The sequence below is a fragment of the Artemia sp. Qi Xiang Cuo genome, unplaced genomic scaffold (assembly GCF_049724085.1).
Source record: "Artemia sp. Qi Xiang Cuo unplaced genomic scaffold, ASM4972408v1 HiC_scaffold_3330, whole genome shotgun sequence".
NCBI lineage: Eukaryota > Metazoa > Arthropoda > Branchiopoda > Anostraca > Artemiidae > Artemia > Artemia sp. Qi Xiang Cuo.
The window spans coordinates 58470-75102 of record NW_028300722.1 but is presented as its reverse complement, the minus strand read 5'-3'; the positions used below and the strand labels follow the sequence as shown (position 1 = coordinate 75102).

Below are 16633 nucleotides of genomic sequence, written 5' to 3'. Positions count from 1 at the left end.
ATCTAGTAATGCCACTGTGTGGCGGTACGTCTTTTGCAACTGGGAAGCCTAAAATATAGTTATTAATATTTTTAAATCAATTAGCTAGCTACTAAGGATTTTAATTGATTTCACGTTCGTGCTGTGCAAATTTGTGTCGTATTTTGATGTCCTAAGCTCCCTAAACTGTCACCAAAGCACCCAGACTACGTTAGTGTCTGCCTCCCCCCCCCCCCGCACCGTGAAAATTTTCTACCTGCACCCTTGTTTCACCATCAATACTATCATCTATAATTACCAATTATATCCGCTATAAACACAATTTTTATCCGCTCATGTAAGGACATAATTAAGTTGTTTATTACAGTCAAGAACATTAGCTCCAGAACAACAGCAAGAACATTAGTGTTTACTCTATATTAAATTAAAAACGGATTTTTTTTACCGAAAGTAAGGAAATTTGGAAATTTGGTTTGATACGATTCCCCATGTATCGTCATGTACGCTGAATCTGATGGTGTAATTTTAATTAAGATTTATTGACTTTTAAGATGTCTCTCTTCCTTTTCTTTAATCTGGCAAATTTGCGCAGGCTTGTGGGTTTTGATGGACAATAGTTATCTTGTTGAACTTTATATATCAAAATAATAATTCAATTCTTTTTATGCATCTTTTGATATCAAATTTAGTTTTTGGTTACTATTCAGCCGAGTCACTCCTAACTTAGACTCCCCCTCGTCACCACGAAGTGTTTGACAGATTTTCGTGTTTGTAAATTAAAAAAAAATATATATCAGGAATGAATAAAGACAGAATAGTTTCCTTAAATTTTTCTATTTTATTTGAGATTCACCATTTTCCAAATTTGTAATTGACACATCCACGCCGCCAGAAACTTCAAAGCAAACAGGTTCTATAAAAAACAAATTTTTCGGCACTCTGAATTGAATACACCCCATTTTTCTTCCTAAATTAACTGTTCCCTAGTTCACGGAAAAATATTCATTCTGTGAACTTTGATAATATCAATCATTTTCTTTTAACTTGTTAAAAACTAAGGACAATATTCCAAGCTTTTATGACATGCATTATTAATTCTTTTAATCAGTGTTCCGTGTTTTAAGATAAGTTTATTTTTCGGTTCCTAGGTCCTTGAAGACTTGTATTTAATTAAAGGACTTTTGAATTTTAAGCATATATAATATAATGTTAAAATTTTATTTAAAAAGTCTTAATCTGTGGTTCTTTTTTATTTAATATTATTTTAAATAACATTAATTTTTAAAAAAAAGTTTTTTTTATGGAATTAAATAGCGAATTTTAAAAATAAAACGAAACACCATTATTCCTTCACAGGCTGTCTCATATCTCGTGGCTGACTTTTATCCCCCCCCCCCCCCTGGGAAAATAATCCCCATGGAAAATAAAGTTTTCCAAATTTGAGTTGTTTCTGTCGGGGGAAGGAATTTCGGTATTTATGTATTATACGTGTCTTACTCAAGCTTACCCCCCCCCCCCCGTGTAGAACTTAAGAACAACTCGGTTTCTTTGTTAGTTTCTTTCGGTGTAGCGCGATATAAGAAAGAATAGATGGGACATATATAATTTGTGCTATATATTTGCACATATAGGGGGGGGGGAGTAAAGTATTTGGACAGTTTAAAGTCCCGGTATTGTTTAAAAACAATGAGAAATTAAATTTATAAGTTTTTTTCAACTGAAACTAAGGAGCAACATCAAAACTTAAAGAATACAGTTATCATGATTTATTTATTGTAATCTAACTGTTTGAAGTTGTAAAGTAGAAAATTTCACAACTATATAAATCTTTTAAAACTAGGAATAATCGGAAATTGAATTTTTGAGGCCAAATCTATATACAGCTTTATACTTTATTTTATATGATATGTTACCATGACAACTCTGTTGAAATATGATTGTCATATTTATTTATATACTAGTACACGTACTACCGACAAATCATCACAGACCCAAGCCACCTAACGTCACCCCACCTGCACATGCTTTTTCTTCATGACCTCTCATCGCGTTCAGGCTTTTGTCTTGTCGTTGCTGGGGGGCAATGGCTGAAACTCCATGCCTGTTGGGGTTCGGAACTCTCATATCCTTGGTTACTTTAAAAATTTTAAATAATGTAGTTTGAAACTTGAATTCTAATGGGGTGTTTTTTTATGATTTAGTTTTGGTTCTTTATGTCGCTGACAAAAGTGAGATTTGTTTTTGGTGTTAGATGATGTAGAGATTGTCTGTCATCGTATGAGCATTTGCGAGAGAAAAAATTTTGATACATTTTTGTCTACGGCTAGTTCAGTAATCTGCAAATATATATGTAGTGTTATTTTTTTTTTATCAGATAACAGGCCTTTGTGCCATATGGCTCTTTTATTTTTTTTTCTCAGATAACAGGCCTCTGGGCCATATGGAGTTTTTTTATATTTGTTATATAAAAAACTTTGACATGAGAAATGCAAACACATAAGCTAGTTTTTATTATTATTAGTTTAAAAAAGGCCAATATTCTGGTCGGGGCCTACTTTACTGATAAACATTTAAATATTTTTGCTATTTTCTGGGAAGGTTAATAATCAGATAGTAATGACTTTCGGTTGTTTGTGACTAACGGAAATTAGCATTTTTCATTGAAACATAAGTTTATACTCTTTTATGTTTGTATATTACTATTTTACTAACGTGTTAAATATTATTTTTCTTCATGCTAACTTATTTACTAACGTGACGAAAATTATTTTTCTTTCATGCTTGAATATCTCTCCTTATAGTCTCTTCCTACACCATTTGAGAATTCGCTTATTTTTGTTTGGTCTCAGTTGGTTTGCCGAAATGCACGATTTTTGGGGAAGCATTGTCTATTAGTTTTAAAAATAGACCAAACAATTTTGCTCTTTATTTCATCACAGTCATCAAACAGTTCGTAGTAACGAACTGTAAGAAAGGAGCGAACCGGCTCAATAGTAACCAAAACTCTAAAAACCGGAATTTTGATACCAATAGATACATCAATAGAATCAGATTATTAAGCTGATTTCAAATATTTGATTTTCATTAAGTTTAGCCTTACTCATCAAAAAGTACTTGCCTCAGAAAATTAGCCTTATTTTCAAAAAAAGGGGTAAACAACCCTTAAAAGTCATAGGACTTTAATAAAACTCACACCATCAGATTAAGCGTAAAAACCCTAGGATAGATGTTTCAAGCTCCTATCTGCAAAAATGTGGAATTTTTTATTTTTTGCCATAAAAAGATCACGGATGCGTGTTTATCCTGATTTGTTAATCCGTGTATAGCACAGATTTGTTTGTTTTTTGTTTTGTTTTTATCCCAGGGGTGATTGTATCGATCCAACAGTCCTAGAATATCTTGAGAGGGCTCATCCGAACAGAAATTAAAAGTTCTAGTGCCCTTCTCAAGAGACCAAAAAAATGGAGGGCAACTTAGCCCCCTCCCACACTCATTATTTTCCCGAAGTCACCCAATCAAAATTTTTGAGATAACCATTTTGCTCAGCATAGTAGAAAATTTAATAAATATGTCTTTGAGGATGAATTAATCTCCCACAGTTCCCGGGGGAAGGGCTGCAAGTTATGAACTTTGCCCATTGTTTAGATATAGTATTGGTTAATGGGAAGTATACAGACGTTTCAGGAGGGATTTTTTTCTTGTGGGGTAGAGGGTTCGAAGGAGGGGGTTACGGGGAGGATATTTTCACGAAGGATGTTTCCTTGGGGGAAAGGACATTTCTATGAAGGGGGCGCCGGATTTCCCAACATTATTTAAAAAACGATCAGAAATTAAATAAAAAAACAGTTTTTTTAACTGAAAGTAAGGAGCAACATTAGAAACTTAAAATGAACAGAAACTATTACGTATATAAGGGGTTTTGCCCCCTAGTCAATACCTCACTCTTTATGCTAAAGTTTTTTAGTAATTTTAAAAGAGCTATCTATTCTAATTAACCGACCTTTGTGATTCGAACCAAATTTGAACTTTAAAATTCGAATTAATTCAAATCTTGAATTCAATTGATTCAAATTCGAACAAAACGAGCATTAATTCAATTTGAATTATTCGAGCGAATAATTCAAATTCGAACAAGACTTAAAACGAGCCGAAAATATTCCGTATATGAAAGGGACTGTCCCCTCCTCAACACCTCGCTCTTTACGCTAAAGTTTTACTCTAGTCTCAAACTTTATTTTTTGAAATAATAGAAAACTTTAGCGTAATGAGCGAGGCGTTGTGGTGGGGACAGCCCCTTTCATATACGGAATAGTTTCTGCTCGTTTTTTTAAGTTTTAATGTCGCTCCTTACTTTCTTTTTTTAATTTAATTTCTGAACGTTTTTGAATTAATGCAGCTATGATTTTGGCTCACCGTACATGAATAATTAAAACGAAATTTGTATATTAATTTACTTTTTTTGGCTAAATGGCTTTCTCAAAATTTTGTTCTGACGTAACTTACGAATTAACTTACGTAACAAACTTCTATATTAGCATGTTTCTATTACGTATATTAGGGAGTTTGCCCCCTAGTCAATACCTCGCTCTTTACGCTAAAGTTCGAATTTTGTTTGAATCAGAATTAAACATAAACGGAAAAGGCAGAATTGAAATAGAAACAAAAAAAAAAAACAACAGGAGTCGGTTACTCCTTTTGTGTTTTGATCTGGGCAAGGTAAGCAGGTAGGGTGTGCTAAAGTATAGGATAGCTAGCCCAAACCCTCATTGTACTTTCTGGCTGAAGGGCCATGAAACAGAGATCAGCACCGCCGGTTTGGACCTCACGGGTCTAGTGCCATCATACTTACTTACTCTAAATTCTAGCAGATCTGTTCCTGATTATGGTTTCTTGTTAAAGAAGAAAGGAACCAAATTCCCTGTTGCAGCTACTTGAGCAAAGCTTATAGTATTTCTATTTTCCCTTGAAACGTTCTTCTATAATCTTGTCGTGTCTAAAATATTAGAAAAGGAGCTCATCTCACGATAAAAAGTCTCTGGTGATCAATTTTAGCTATTCCCTGACGTAAAAGTAAATAGGAAACATGTGGGGCACAATTTTAACCTTTCATATTTTAATATGAAAGGTTCTTTTGTAACTCAATATTGAAATTTTGTCCAAAGTCTGAATTACAATCCAATATTAAGCAGAAAAATTGAAAAAGCGGGAAACTATATATTTACAGTTACTGATATTAAATTTCATCAGGGAGATATTCAATTTTCAGGGGGCTAGTACCCCACATAATATTTTGGTTTGGCCTGGCCACTATTTGAAAAATGATTATAAATCAAAGAAAAAAGTCTTTTAAACTAAAAGTAAGGAGCAACAGTAAAACCTAAAATGAATCGAAATTATTCCGCATGTGAGGGGGCTGTCCCCTTGTTAACCTCTCGCATTTTACTCTACAGTTTGAACTTGAAATCCTAATTCTATGCTTTATATGCTACGCTTTACTCCAATTATATCCAATTATATGCTATGCTTTATTCTCCGCCCTCCCCCTAATCCCCCCTAATATAGCCCAAATTTGTTTCTGAACTATTATTTTTTCATACTATTTTATTCTATTTCATTAGTATTAACCAAACTTGACTTCTTTCGTGTGCAGCATATTATGCATTAGTACCCAAAATTGCTTTCAGCTTCACAGCTTTGCTCAATCCCAATTTATAAGGTTTTAAAGATATGAAAATATATTTACTAAATTTAAAAAAAAAATCTGACATGGCTTAAAATTCTACTCAAATAATAGGAATTACATTTTCAGAACTAAACCCAGAGAAAAAGAAAATGATAACTGAAAATTAAGGTGAAATGTTGTTTTGTCTAAATTTCAATACCTGTCATGTAGACAAATTTCAGGACCCTCTAGAGGGAGGAGTGGAGGTAGGTGCTTCAAAATACCTTCTGGGGACATGCTTTACCCTATTGATCCATCCCTGGAAGTTTCATTTTCCTAACCTAATCCCTTTCCAAGATAGCCAAAAGTATAGCTAAAGTAGAATTTTTCACCTGACCAAAATACCAACTAAATACTCAAATAAAATGTAGCTACAATTTATTTTCCAACCCAGCCAAAGCAAATTGTCTGGTATAAAGTAGTTGCTTGACCAGTTTCTTGTATTATGCGCGCATCATTCGCGGTTGAAAATCTCAGTTTATTACAGGCTATAACCGATAAGTAGGCCTAACCCTTTTTCTTTATTTAGTAAGTATTTCATTAGAAAAAATGTTAGAGTCAATACTGTAAAATGAGTAAATTACCTGTGATAATGTTTGACTAATGTAATGGCTTAGGTTAACGTTTCCCAATAATTGAAGATTTCGTTATTTCGTAATGTTGAAGATAATGATTAAGCTGGTTTTACCTCTGTAGACCTCTGCAGGCCCATGCACATCAGGCAGTACTTTAAGCAGTAGACCTGCCTTTCCACAATTGGGAAAATTCGTGGTTTTTACCACGAATCCCTACTTTTCATCAACTTCAACGTTTCAAACAGTTCGTTGTAACGAACTGTAAGTACGGAGCGACCCGGCTCAATAGTAACCGAAACTTCAAAAAACCCATTTTTGATACTAATAGATACATCAAAAGAATCAAATTTTAATGCTGATTTAAAATATATAAGTTTCATCAAGTTTTGTTTTACCCATCAAAAGTTACGCTCCTGAAAAAATTTGCCTGATTTTCGAAAAAAGGAGGAAACTGAAAATCACACCATCAGATTCAGTATATTAGAGAACCCTACTGTAGAGGTTTCAAGCGCCTATCTGCAAAAATGTGGAATTTTGTATTTTTGCAAGAAGAAAGCTCACGGATGCATGTTTATTTGTTTGTTTTTTTTTTTTGCCCAGGGGTGATCGTTAGACCCAGTAGTCCTAGAATATCGTGGGAGGGCTCATTAGAACGAAAGTTGAAATTTCTAGTGCCCTTTTTATGTGACAAAATGGAGGTTTACTAGGCCCCCTCCCACGCTAATTTTTTTCCAAAGTGACCCAATCAAAACTTTGAGATAGCCATTTTGTTCAGCATGGTCGAAAAATATGTCTTTCAGGATGACTTAATCCCCCAAAGTCCCCGGGGGAGGGCTGAAAGTTATGAACTTTACCCAATGTTTTCATATAGTAATGGTTATTGGGAAGTATACAGACATTTTCAGAGGGATTTTTTTCTGGTTGAGGGGGGGGGAGGGGGGGGGGTCGGAGTTTATGTGGGAGGATGTTCCCATGGAGGAAGGGACATTGCTATTAGGGGGGTGCCGGATTTCCCAGAATTATATTTAAAAAAACGATCAGAAATTAAATAAAAAAACAAAGTTTTTCAACTGAAAGTAAGGAGCAACATCAAAACTTAAAACAAATAACGCCTCGCTCTTTAAGCTAAAGTTGTTTATTGTTTTAAAAAATAGAGTAGTTGTGAGAAAGAGTAACTTTAGCGTAAAGAGCGAGGTGTTGAGGAGGGGACAGCCCCTTTCATATACGGATTAATTTCTATTCGTTTTAAGTTTTGATGTTGCTCCTTACTTTCAGTTGAAAAACTTGTTTTTTATTTAATTATTGAGGAAAAAATTAGAATACAGACACTGATTCAGGTAGGCTGCTTTACAAGTTTCAGCAAATGACCTCTGGTTCTGAAACTAGGATCAACAACAGTACACAATACAGGGGGAGTCTTGAATTTCATCAGTTGATAGGTTAGGATGACACCATCTCTTCTTATTCTGAGAATAACTGTTGAGATTTTTAATTTAATACGTGCTCTCATTCAATTGCCTGACATTCTGTTCATCAAAGTTTTTATATTAAGTCTCTGTATTAGAACACAACTATACGCTTATAAAGGGGGTGAATTCCCTCCAAAGAAAGTCCAAAAGAACTCCCTCCTATTATTGAAAACAGTGGTTCAAAAATAGTTTTCTCCTAGCTAGCCCGCTCCCTCCGAGTAATCTGATACCCCAAAGCCTAGGACTCTGTGATTTAAAGATATTTTAATATTGGTTGTTGTGGAATATTGATTAGATTATTTTAATTCTATGCAGAAGGGGCTTCTGCTTTGACCTTAAAAAATTATACAAAAGTAAAAAAAAAAAAAAATAACTAGGAAATAATTTCATTTGTTCCTTATAAGTGTTTTTAACAATGCATTTCTACTAAACATCCAGGGAAGGTAGAAAAATAGAGTTTCAATGGGATTCAAGCTACTGAGGTCGGACCTGATTCTTAAATTATATATTTTATTTCTATTTTAGACTATTTTAGACTAGTTTTTTTTAGATTTTTGTATTTTGAGTTGGATTTAATTTTTCAGGTATGTGATGAAAACTAGATAGAGATAGTTGACCTCCCTGATTTGCCATGCTTACGAAGTCTTGCAAAGCCAATCACTTATCCTCCAAAGTCTTCAGTTTGTCATCGCAATTTTGTTAGTAAAATGGTTGTAGACATCAAGCAACCGAGTACTTCAGGGGGGTATAGGAGACTTTCAGACAAGGAAGTAGAAGAAAAATCCTGCGAATCGCGTTGAAGAGTGTCCGGACTTTCAATTATCCAAAATAAACCTGATGAAACAAATTTAGCTTCAGAGTCTCAGAACGGAACAGTTCGAAACCGATCTATAACTCATTCGAGGACTCGATAGACTATCAGTCTATCAGTTTCGAGTCCAAGGACTCGAAAATCTGTCCGAAGCCGACGCGTATCTCGTACTGATTCAAGCTCGAGAAGACCTCCAGCCAGAATGGTCAGGCCCGAATCAGCTGTGCCAGTGAGTAAACATAGACAAGTGAGTAAATGCTTCATTTTATACCTGCTTTCTTTACTAGTAGGCTTTGGCTGTTAATTCAGTACGTGAATATTAAAGATAATGATAGACAAAAGCATTGAAATACATACAGATCATTAATGGCCATCAGGTTAATCTATTAAGAATCAGGGTAATCTATTAAGAATGATAGTCAAGGCTGTTTCTAGGGCAGGGTTTGTGGGATTGAATTAATGAAACACGACTTTTGAAACACAAAGTTCGAATTTTGTTTGAATCCGAATTAAACATAAACGGAAAAAAGCAGAACTGAAATAGAAACGAAAAAACAACAACAGAAGTCGGTTACTCCTTTTGTGTCGGTTACTCCTTTTGCTGTAACATTCAAGATATTTTTAAGAAAGCAGTATTAAAAGCAATTAATATTAAATGTTTTCTCGTTTGTTACAACTCACGGCTAGTTGTATTCCGTCTTCACTCTAGAAAAAGAATTTTAATGGAACCCTTTGAAGTAATATCAAAGAGCAAGGATGAAAGCATACCCTTTCTAGTTATGGTGAAGTGTCCAGGGGAGGAGAAATAGGGACAAAGAAAAAAGTGACAAAATTCAAAGTTTAGCGTAAAGAGCTAGGTATTGAGGAGGGGACAGCCCCTTTCATATACGGAATAATTTCTCTTCTTATTAAGTTTTAATGTCGCTCCTAACTTTCAGTTAAAAAAAACTAGTTTTTTTTATATAATTTCCGAACGTTTTTGAATTATTGCAGCTTTGATTTTGGCTCGTGGTACATGAATAATTAAAACGAAATTTGCATATTAATTTTACTTTTCTGGCTATTTTACTTCTTTTAATAGAAATCAGTATGAAAAGTCATTTAATTGCGTAAAAAGCCAAAAACTGATAATTGCAAAAATATTTGTATATATTTTAACAAGGGATTAAAAAAATTCAAAAACCTAAAAAAAAAAAAAGTTTGAAGCCTAGTCGTATATATCGTTGTTATAAATTGAAGTAGCTTCAATAATCAAATATATTTGAACAGAATCAGTATAAAACGAAATTAAATTGCGTAAACAGCAAAAAATTGGTAATTGAACAAATATTTGGATATATTATGACAAAGGATTGCAACAATTAAAAAAACTTAAAAAAAAGTTTGAAGCTTAGTAAAAATCGATGTTAGAAATCAGACTTGCTGTAATAATCAAATATCTTTGAATAGACACAAAAAGACATCAAATTGCGTAAAAAGCAATAAACTGGTAATAACAAATATATTTGTATATAAATTTTAACAAGGGATTACAACAATTCAAACAATTTTAAAAATAAAACCAAAAGTTTGAAGCTTAGTAGAAATTATTGTTAGAAATCGGTATGTTATAATAATCAAACATCTGAATAGACTTTAGTATGAAGAAACATTTAATTGTGTAAAGAGAAAAAAAAACTGTAATTACAAAAATATTTGCATATATTTTAACAAGGAATTACAACAATTCAAAAACCTTGAAAAATAAAACCAAAGTTTGAAGCTTAGTAGAAATCATTGTTAGAAAACAGACATACTTTGATAATCAAATATCTTTGAAAAGACACAGCATCGAAAGACATAAAATTGCGTAAAGAGCAAAACACCGGTATTTGCAAAAATAATTATATATATATTTTAACTATATATAAAAACAATTCAAAAATATTACAAAGAAAACTAAAAATTTGAAGAATGGTATAAAATTTATTGTTATTACACCGCCTATTTCTTTTCTTATAAGATCAATGGGTTTTTCAAAAATGAAATAAAAATTAAAAATTATTAAAGTTTAGTTCAGTATCGCTAAAGTTATTATATAAAATACAAAAATATTTACGGTGCCTGAACAATAACTTTATGTTTTAATTGAAGCTAGAGAAATGTCGGAAAATCTTAGAAATATTTTTTTTTGTAAGATAAAATCAACTTGCTGCGTCATTAAGCTTACAGGTTTCAACGCAACCAGTTATTTATTGTCAGTAGGAAGGGCCAAAAAACGAAAAGGTTCAATTATTACAAATGATTATTCGCTGTTTGGCAAGGGATTGCAACAATTCAAAAACCTTAAAAAAAACCCAAAGTTTCTAGCTGAATACATATATATACATAATAATAATAAGTACATAATAATCAAATATCTTTTAACAGGCACAGTATGAAAAGACATTATATTGCGTAAGAAACAAAAAACAGGTAATTGCAAAATTTTTGTACACATTTGAAAAAGAGATTACAATAATTCAAAAACCTTCAAATGAAAACCAAGAAACTGAAGCTTGGTAAAAATCGCTGTTAGAAATTGGATTTGCAGTAATAATCAAATATCTTTAAAAAGATACCGCATGAAAAGACATTAAATTACGTGAAGAGTGAAAAACTGGTAATTGCAAAAACATTTGTATATATTTTAACAAGGGATTAAAACAATTCAAAAACCTTAAAAAAGAAAACAAAGTTTGAAGCCTTCTATATATCGTTGTTACAAATCGGACTTGCTTTAATAATAAAATATTTTAGAAAAGACGGTATACAGTATGAAATCATTTCATATTGTATGTGGTTAAAAGACAAGCGACGGTAAAACTCCATGTTTAGAAGAATGCAGCGTCAAAAGACATTAAATGAAGTAAAAAACTGGAATTGCAAAAATATTTTTATATATTTTAACAATGGATTGCAATAGTTCAAAAACCTTAAAAAAGAAAACAAAAGGTTTGAGGCTCAGTAGAAAATCGGTGTTAGAAATCGGTCTTGCTTCAATAATCAAATATCTTTGATAAGACAATCAGTTAACACCACCCATTACAACCCCCGAAACAGAAAACAGGTATTTGCAAAATTTTTTTTACACATTTAAAAAAGGGATTACAATAATTCAAAAGAAAACCAGAAACTGAAGCTTGGTAAAAATCGTTGTTAGAAATTGGATTTGCATTAAAAATCAAATATCTTTGAAAAGATGCCGTATGAAGACAGTAAATTACGTCTAGAGCAAAAAAATGGTAATTGCAAAATTATTTGTATATATTTTAACAAGGGATTAAAACTATTCAAAAACCTTAAATAAGAACAATTCAAAAACCGTAAAAAAGAAATCAAAATTTTGAAGCTTACTAGACAATATACAAATACCATTTCCATTTCATATTCCAAAAACATTACCAAAATTCTTTTGTTTTAAGTACATGGAATAACAAGTTGACAAATTTTTAAATCGCTAGTTATTATTTAAACTGTAAAAATTGTGTGGTCCTGAGAAATAATTTTAATGTTTTAATTCAAACTTACAAATACCTGAAATCTTTCAAATTAGTTAATTTTTTTGTTAGATAAATCAATTCGCTACGTGATTAAGCTTACAGGTTTGAATGTGACCAGTTATAAAATGTCAGTAAGAAGGCCCAAAAAAACAATTTACAATTATTATTGATGATTTTTTGTAACCACCTGAGCTATCAAACGCGATAAGACCAAGAGAACAGCCCGAACAAATTAAATTTACAATTGGTTATAATCAGAAATATGGACCATCAAATGAAACAAGACCGAAGACTCAGCGTCTTAATTGAGACAAATTCTGCTAGTGAAAGATTCGACAAGCCAAATTTGAAATTTGACAAAAAACAAAACTTAATTAATAAAAATAACTTATAAGTACATTAATTTATTAATAAAAATTCGGTTGAAGGCTCGTCTTTCAGGTAAAAGCAAATTTTTACTTGTCCAAGATTTGACAAATCAGCACCACATTGACATTTTTCGTAATTTAGAGTTAGATAAATAGTGGATGGCTGTCAGCTTTCCAATACCTGTTGATGACATCTGATGAATTATCGTATACCTCTTTCCCAGCCTGTCTTATTCAAAACAACATGTACCCTCGTTTTCCATGCCTCAAGTAAATCCAGTTATTATTCCTATAGACTTGAATTTGTGGCTTACCCCATTTTGATTTTGTAGGGCAGAGTTGGAGGTCCTTTTTTATTTCAATTTCTATCAAACCTTTTACAACATTATGCTAAACAAATATACTGTAGCAAATTTTTATAGATATTAAGTATTTGATCAAATTATTTAGTCAATAAATATTTAGTTTGTTTAATTTAATATTACATCTAATAAATATTAGTAGATTTTTGGCTTCAGTCGCCTGCACAGAGGTCATGTATTGCATAGTACCGGGTTCGAACCTTTTCAGTGGTTGTCGCCACCGCTCTTATCAAGGTTGCATAATCGAGATAGTTGATGTTTATTATGAGACATGAGGCAATGTTGTCTATTATATAGACAGACCGTCTATACGGCTGGTAAATATCTAATTGCCAGAACAAGCAGGTCACCATCAAGTTATGGGCTTCCATTAGTAAAAGATACGGTTGTTTAATTTCTGATTGCAAGATCATGCAGAAAATTATCAAGTTATTAATGCGCTGCAGCTCCAACTATTAAAAAAAAACTCTTGGTACTACCAATAGTTTCAAGACTTTGATTTTACCATGAATACCCAAATGAAATCTAATGTCAATGTTAATTGAATTTCTAAGGCCTACGTCTGACATATCTGTCGAAAATCTTTAAACTTGGTGAATTTATATCACATTTATAAAAATTTTTATTTTCTTTGTTTCTATTTCAGATGCCACCTGCCCACCAGCCCAACTCTCCTTCTACCCGTAGTCTATTTGTTATTTATTTTCATGATTTGAGTTATAGAAGACGTCAGTTAAACACAATCACCGGAAATAATAGCATAGACTACTTGGAACTACTAAAATTCACTGGACACAATCACTGGATATAATAGCATAGACTACCTAGAACTACCGAGATTCACTTCAAAATCCTTAAAATTTGCTTCACAAAAACAAGAATCAGCTCCACCTATACTTTTTGTAGACTTCTTTTTAGTAAATATATTAACATTTTGGAAAATTGTATGCGTAGGAACTTATGGGCTCTGAAGACAATTAAGAAATTTAAGGGTTGTTCAGGCTGACTTTTTGGTTTGAGGCTTTTTTCTAATTTTTTTTTTATCGAAGATTTGTAGACATACCACCTCACTCGATATAGTTGTTGATTGCAAAGTGTCTTATTTTGATGATCCTGTTTTAGAAGTTAATATAGCCTAAAATAGGCAAAAACTGTTTTTGTATCACCTTTAAACTTGTATTCCTAATTCCCTGGAGCTAGGGAACCCAAACACACTATAGTTAGTTAAAAAACATATGTTTAACAAGGATAGGCAAATTTTTTCTTCAAAGCGGATGGTAGCACCTGATCTATGCAATTTTTCGAACCAAGGAGGTCATTGAGTATAACAATTTTATTCAACAATTAAGGACAACCAAAAATATTAGTTTTGACTGGTTGAACTTGTTATTAAATTCCTTGTTACAAAGATTATTTTGAAACTTTGAATTGCTTTATCAATAACTTTATTTTATATTCATGCACCTTCATTTTAACATTTTTATTTAAGGGAAGATTTTGTACCAAAATAGCACACCAACGAAACTAGTAATCCTATCCAAGACAAAAAAAAACTGAATTAATAATTTGAAATAAAAAAAAAAAATAAAGTAGCCCGATGTAAAATTTGTCTTATTCCATTTAGCATTCCATATTTTTTGTCTACTTTAATATTAAAGCTAACTTGCTGACTCAGAGACGTCAGTTCATGGAAATTAGTAGAGTTAAACGGTGTATGGGTAAATGTGTATGTTTAAAATACATTTTTACTGTCCCCCTAAACAAATGAGGAGCTATTTTAAGACGTAGGTTCTGTTTTTCCCATTTCACTCACACGAGTTTGTTGCGTGACATTTTTAGAAAGGGCTGAAACTGTCGCTCTTAACAGCAATAGGTATTGACTTGAAAAATCTGTCCTCCATAAAAACGTCTTTGTAAAACGTCACATATGTGTTGGTTTCTGACAGGTAAAAGTACGGGTGATTCCCGTTATGTTTCTAGAGTAAATCGTAGTTCGACGCACTCGGTGGTTTACCACTTAGTAAATCATTGGAACAGGACACTTCGGTTGAGCAAGACAGTTTAACTGTGGTAACTCAAAAGGTGCTATGAAACCCACCTAAATAATACGCCCCCCTCCCTTTAATGCATACTTTCAACTATAAGGTAGAAAATCTACCATTGACAAGCATATTCAACCTTGTTTAAACATGTTGAAAATGCAGGAATCTCAATTCCAAGCTTCAACTTTACTAAATCTTGAATTAAGCTCCAACCTCCAAAAAGAGCCATATCCACAGATTGTGACCATCTCAATATATCTAATTTTCTTCTCGAATAATTCATCGGTTTTTCGAGTTTTCTATAACTGAAAATAAACTATTTCTTCCTTCAAAGAAACCAAGAAATCCAAGCCTTTGTATGCCAAAATTAGTTTCCTTTTCATTACCATTGTTTGTTAGGTTATTACATTGCTAATGTTATCATTCGGACCTCTTCCTCAGAAGGCCGAGCAAATTGTTCAAGGTTTGTATAGTCACAATAAATTGTTTTTGTTAATATTTGGGCTAGCCTTCTTTTAGACGACAAGATAACCATTTTAATTTTCAGTGCAGTCAAACTATTAGGAAATGCCATAAGATACTGTGCCTAAGATCAAACACTTGTTCAAAAATTTATTAAAAACATGTGCCAAATATTTAAAGGTAGAGGGGGGATATAAGGGACAGTTCCAAAGAAAAATAATAATTGATAAATTAGGTAACACTTAGTACCGTTTGGGATTAATCAAATCAAACTGCTGAAAGTCGAATAGTTGGCGGTAGCAGTTACATCAGCCACTAGAAGTGGGAGTGATAGAACAACGCTTATTTTGAAAGATGGTCTAAATTACTAAAAATGTGTCTAAAATCAACGCTTTTAGCAATTGTATATAAAACATGGATTTTCATTATTAGACTAGAATTACTATATAAAAATGATATTTTTTTTCCAAAGATTATTCAGTATGGGCAATCGACTAATTTAAAACCATTCTCCGACATTAAGATGCCCCTTCGAACATTCTAACCAAGATTGATAACACAAAGATCTTGACAGATAGGTGAACACAAGACTCAAAATGGTGACAAAATAATACTGAGCAACCTGAAAAGGTTTGGACTTTCCTCGGGCAGAATTATTGTGCTTTATCTTACTGCTGCTTATTCGGGACTAGTGACCTTTTTTTAGTCAGGAATAATTTCAATCAATCTCTTTTAGAATTTGTAATATTTTTGGTAGTTAATGCTTTTTCTTTTTTGGCTTTTTTGGTTATTCGAAAATAATTGGCTTGCTACTTATTCAAATTCCTTTTGCCTTTTTGTTATACCTGCTGAAAAGTAAATTAATTTATCTTTAAGATGAATTATACCATCTCAATTGCTAGCAATATTTTGCTAATAACTTAACAAAGTAAGATACCTCTACACATATTGAAATTACCTCTACACATATACAAAATTTTCCAATTTTCTATTGTTAGTAATATTTGCCCAAGAACCGAAGAATAATAATGGTGCTATATTAAGCCATCTATTCGTCCTTATTTACAGTAAAGGGCAGGACACACGTAGCTGATTTCCAAATCAGCGTCGATTTTAAAAGAAATAGGCGTCAATTTGAGCTTGAAAAATTTTCCAGTTTTTGGCAGCGATTGTTGCCGATTTTTGTCATGATCATCACCAATAAATAGAGATTTAATAAATATTCACCCAGATTTGTCTGTGGTGAAAGATGCTGCTACTTAGCTGAGAATTAAGGTGATATCAATCATTTGACTATTAATAAACTTCAGTTGAATATTTGT

The 16633-nt window shown here is 32.4% G+C and overlaps 1 long non-coding RNA gene across 1 annotated transcript; it reads left to right on the top strand.

Annotated features, from left to right (window-relative positions):
* Nucleotides 1-8366: 8366 nt before the first annotated feature.
* Nucleotides 8367-13749, top strand: LOC148938411 (uncharacterized). The gene is made up of 2 exons (XR_016143696.1): nt 8367-8803; nt 13454-13749. It is a non-coding gene; the product is annotated as an uncharacterized LOC148938411 (long non-coding RNA).
* Nucleotides 13750-16633: the final 2884 nt, after the last annotated feature.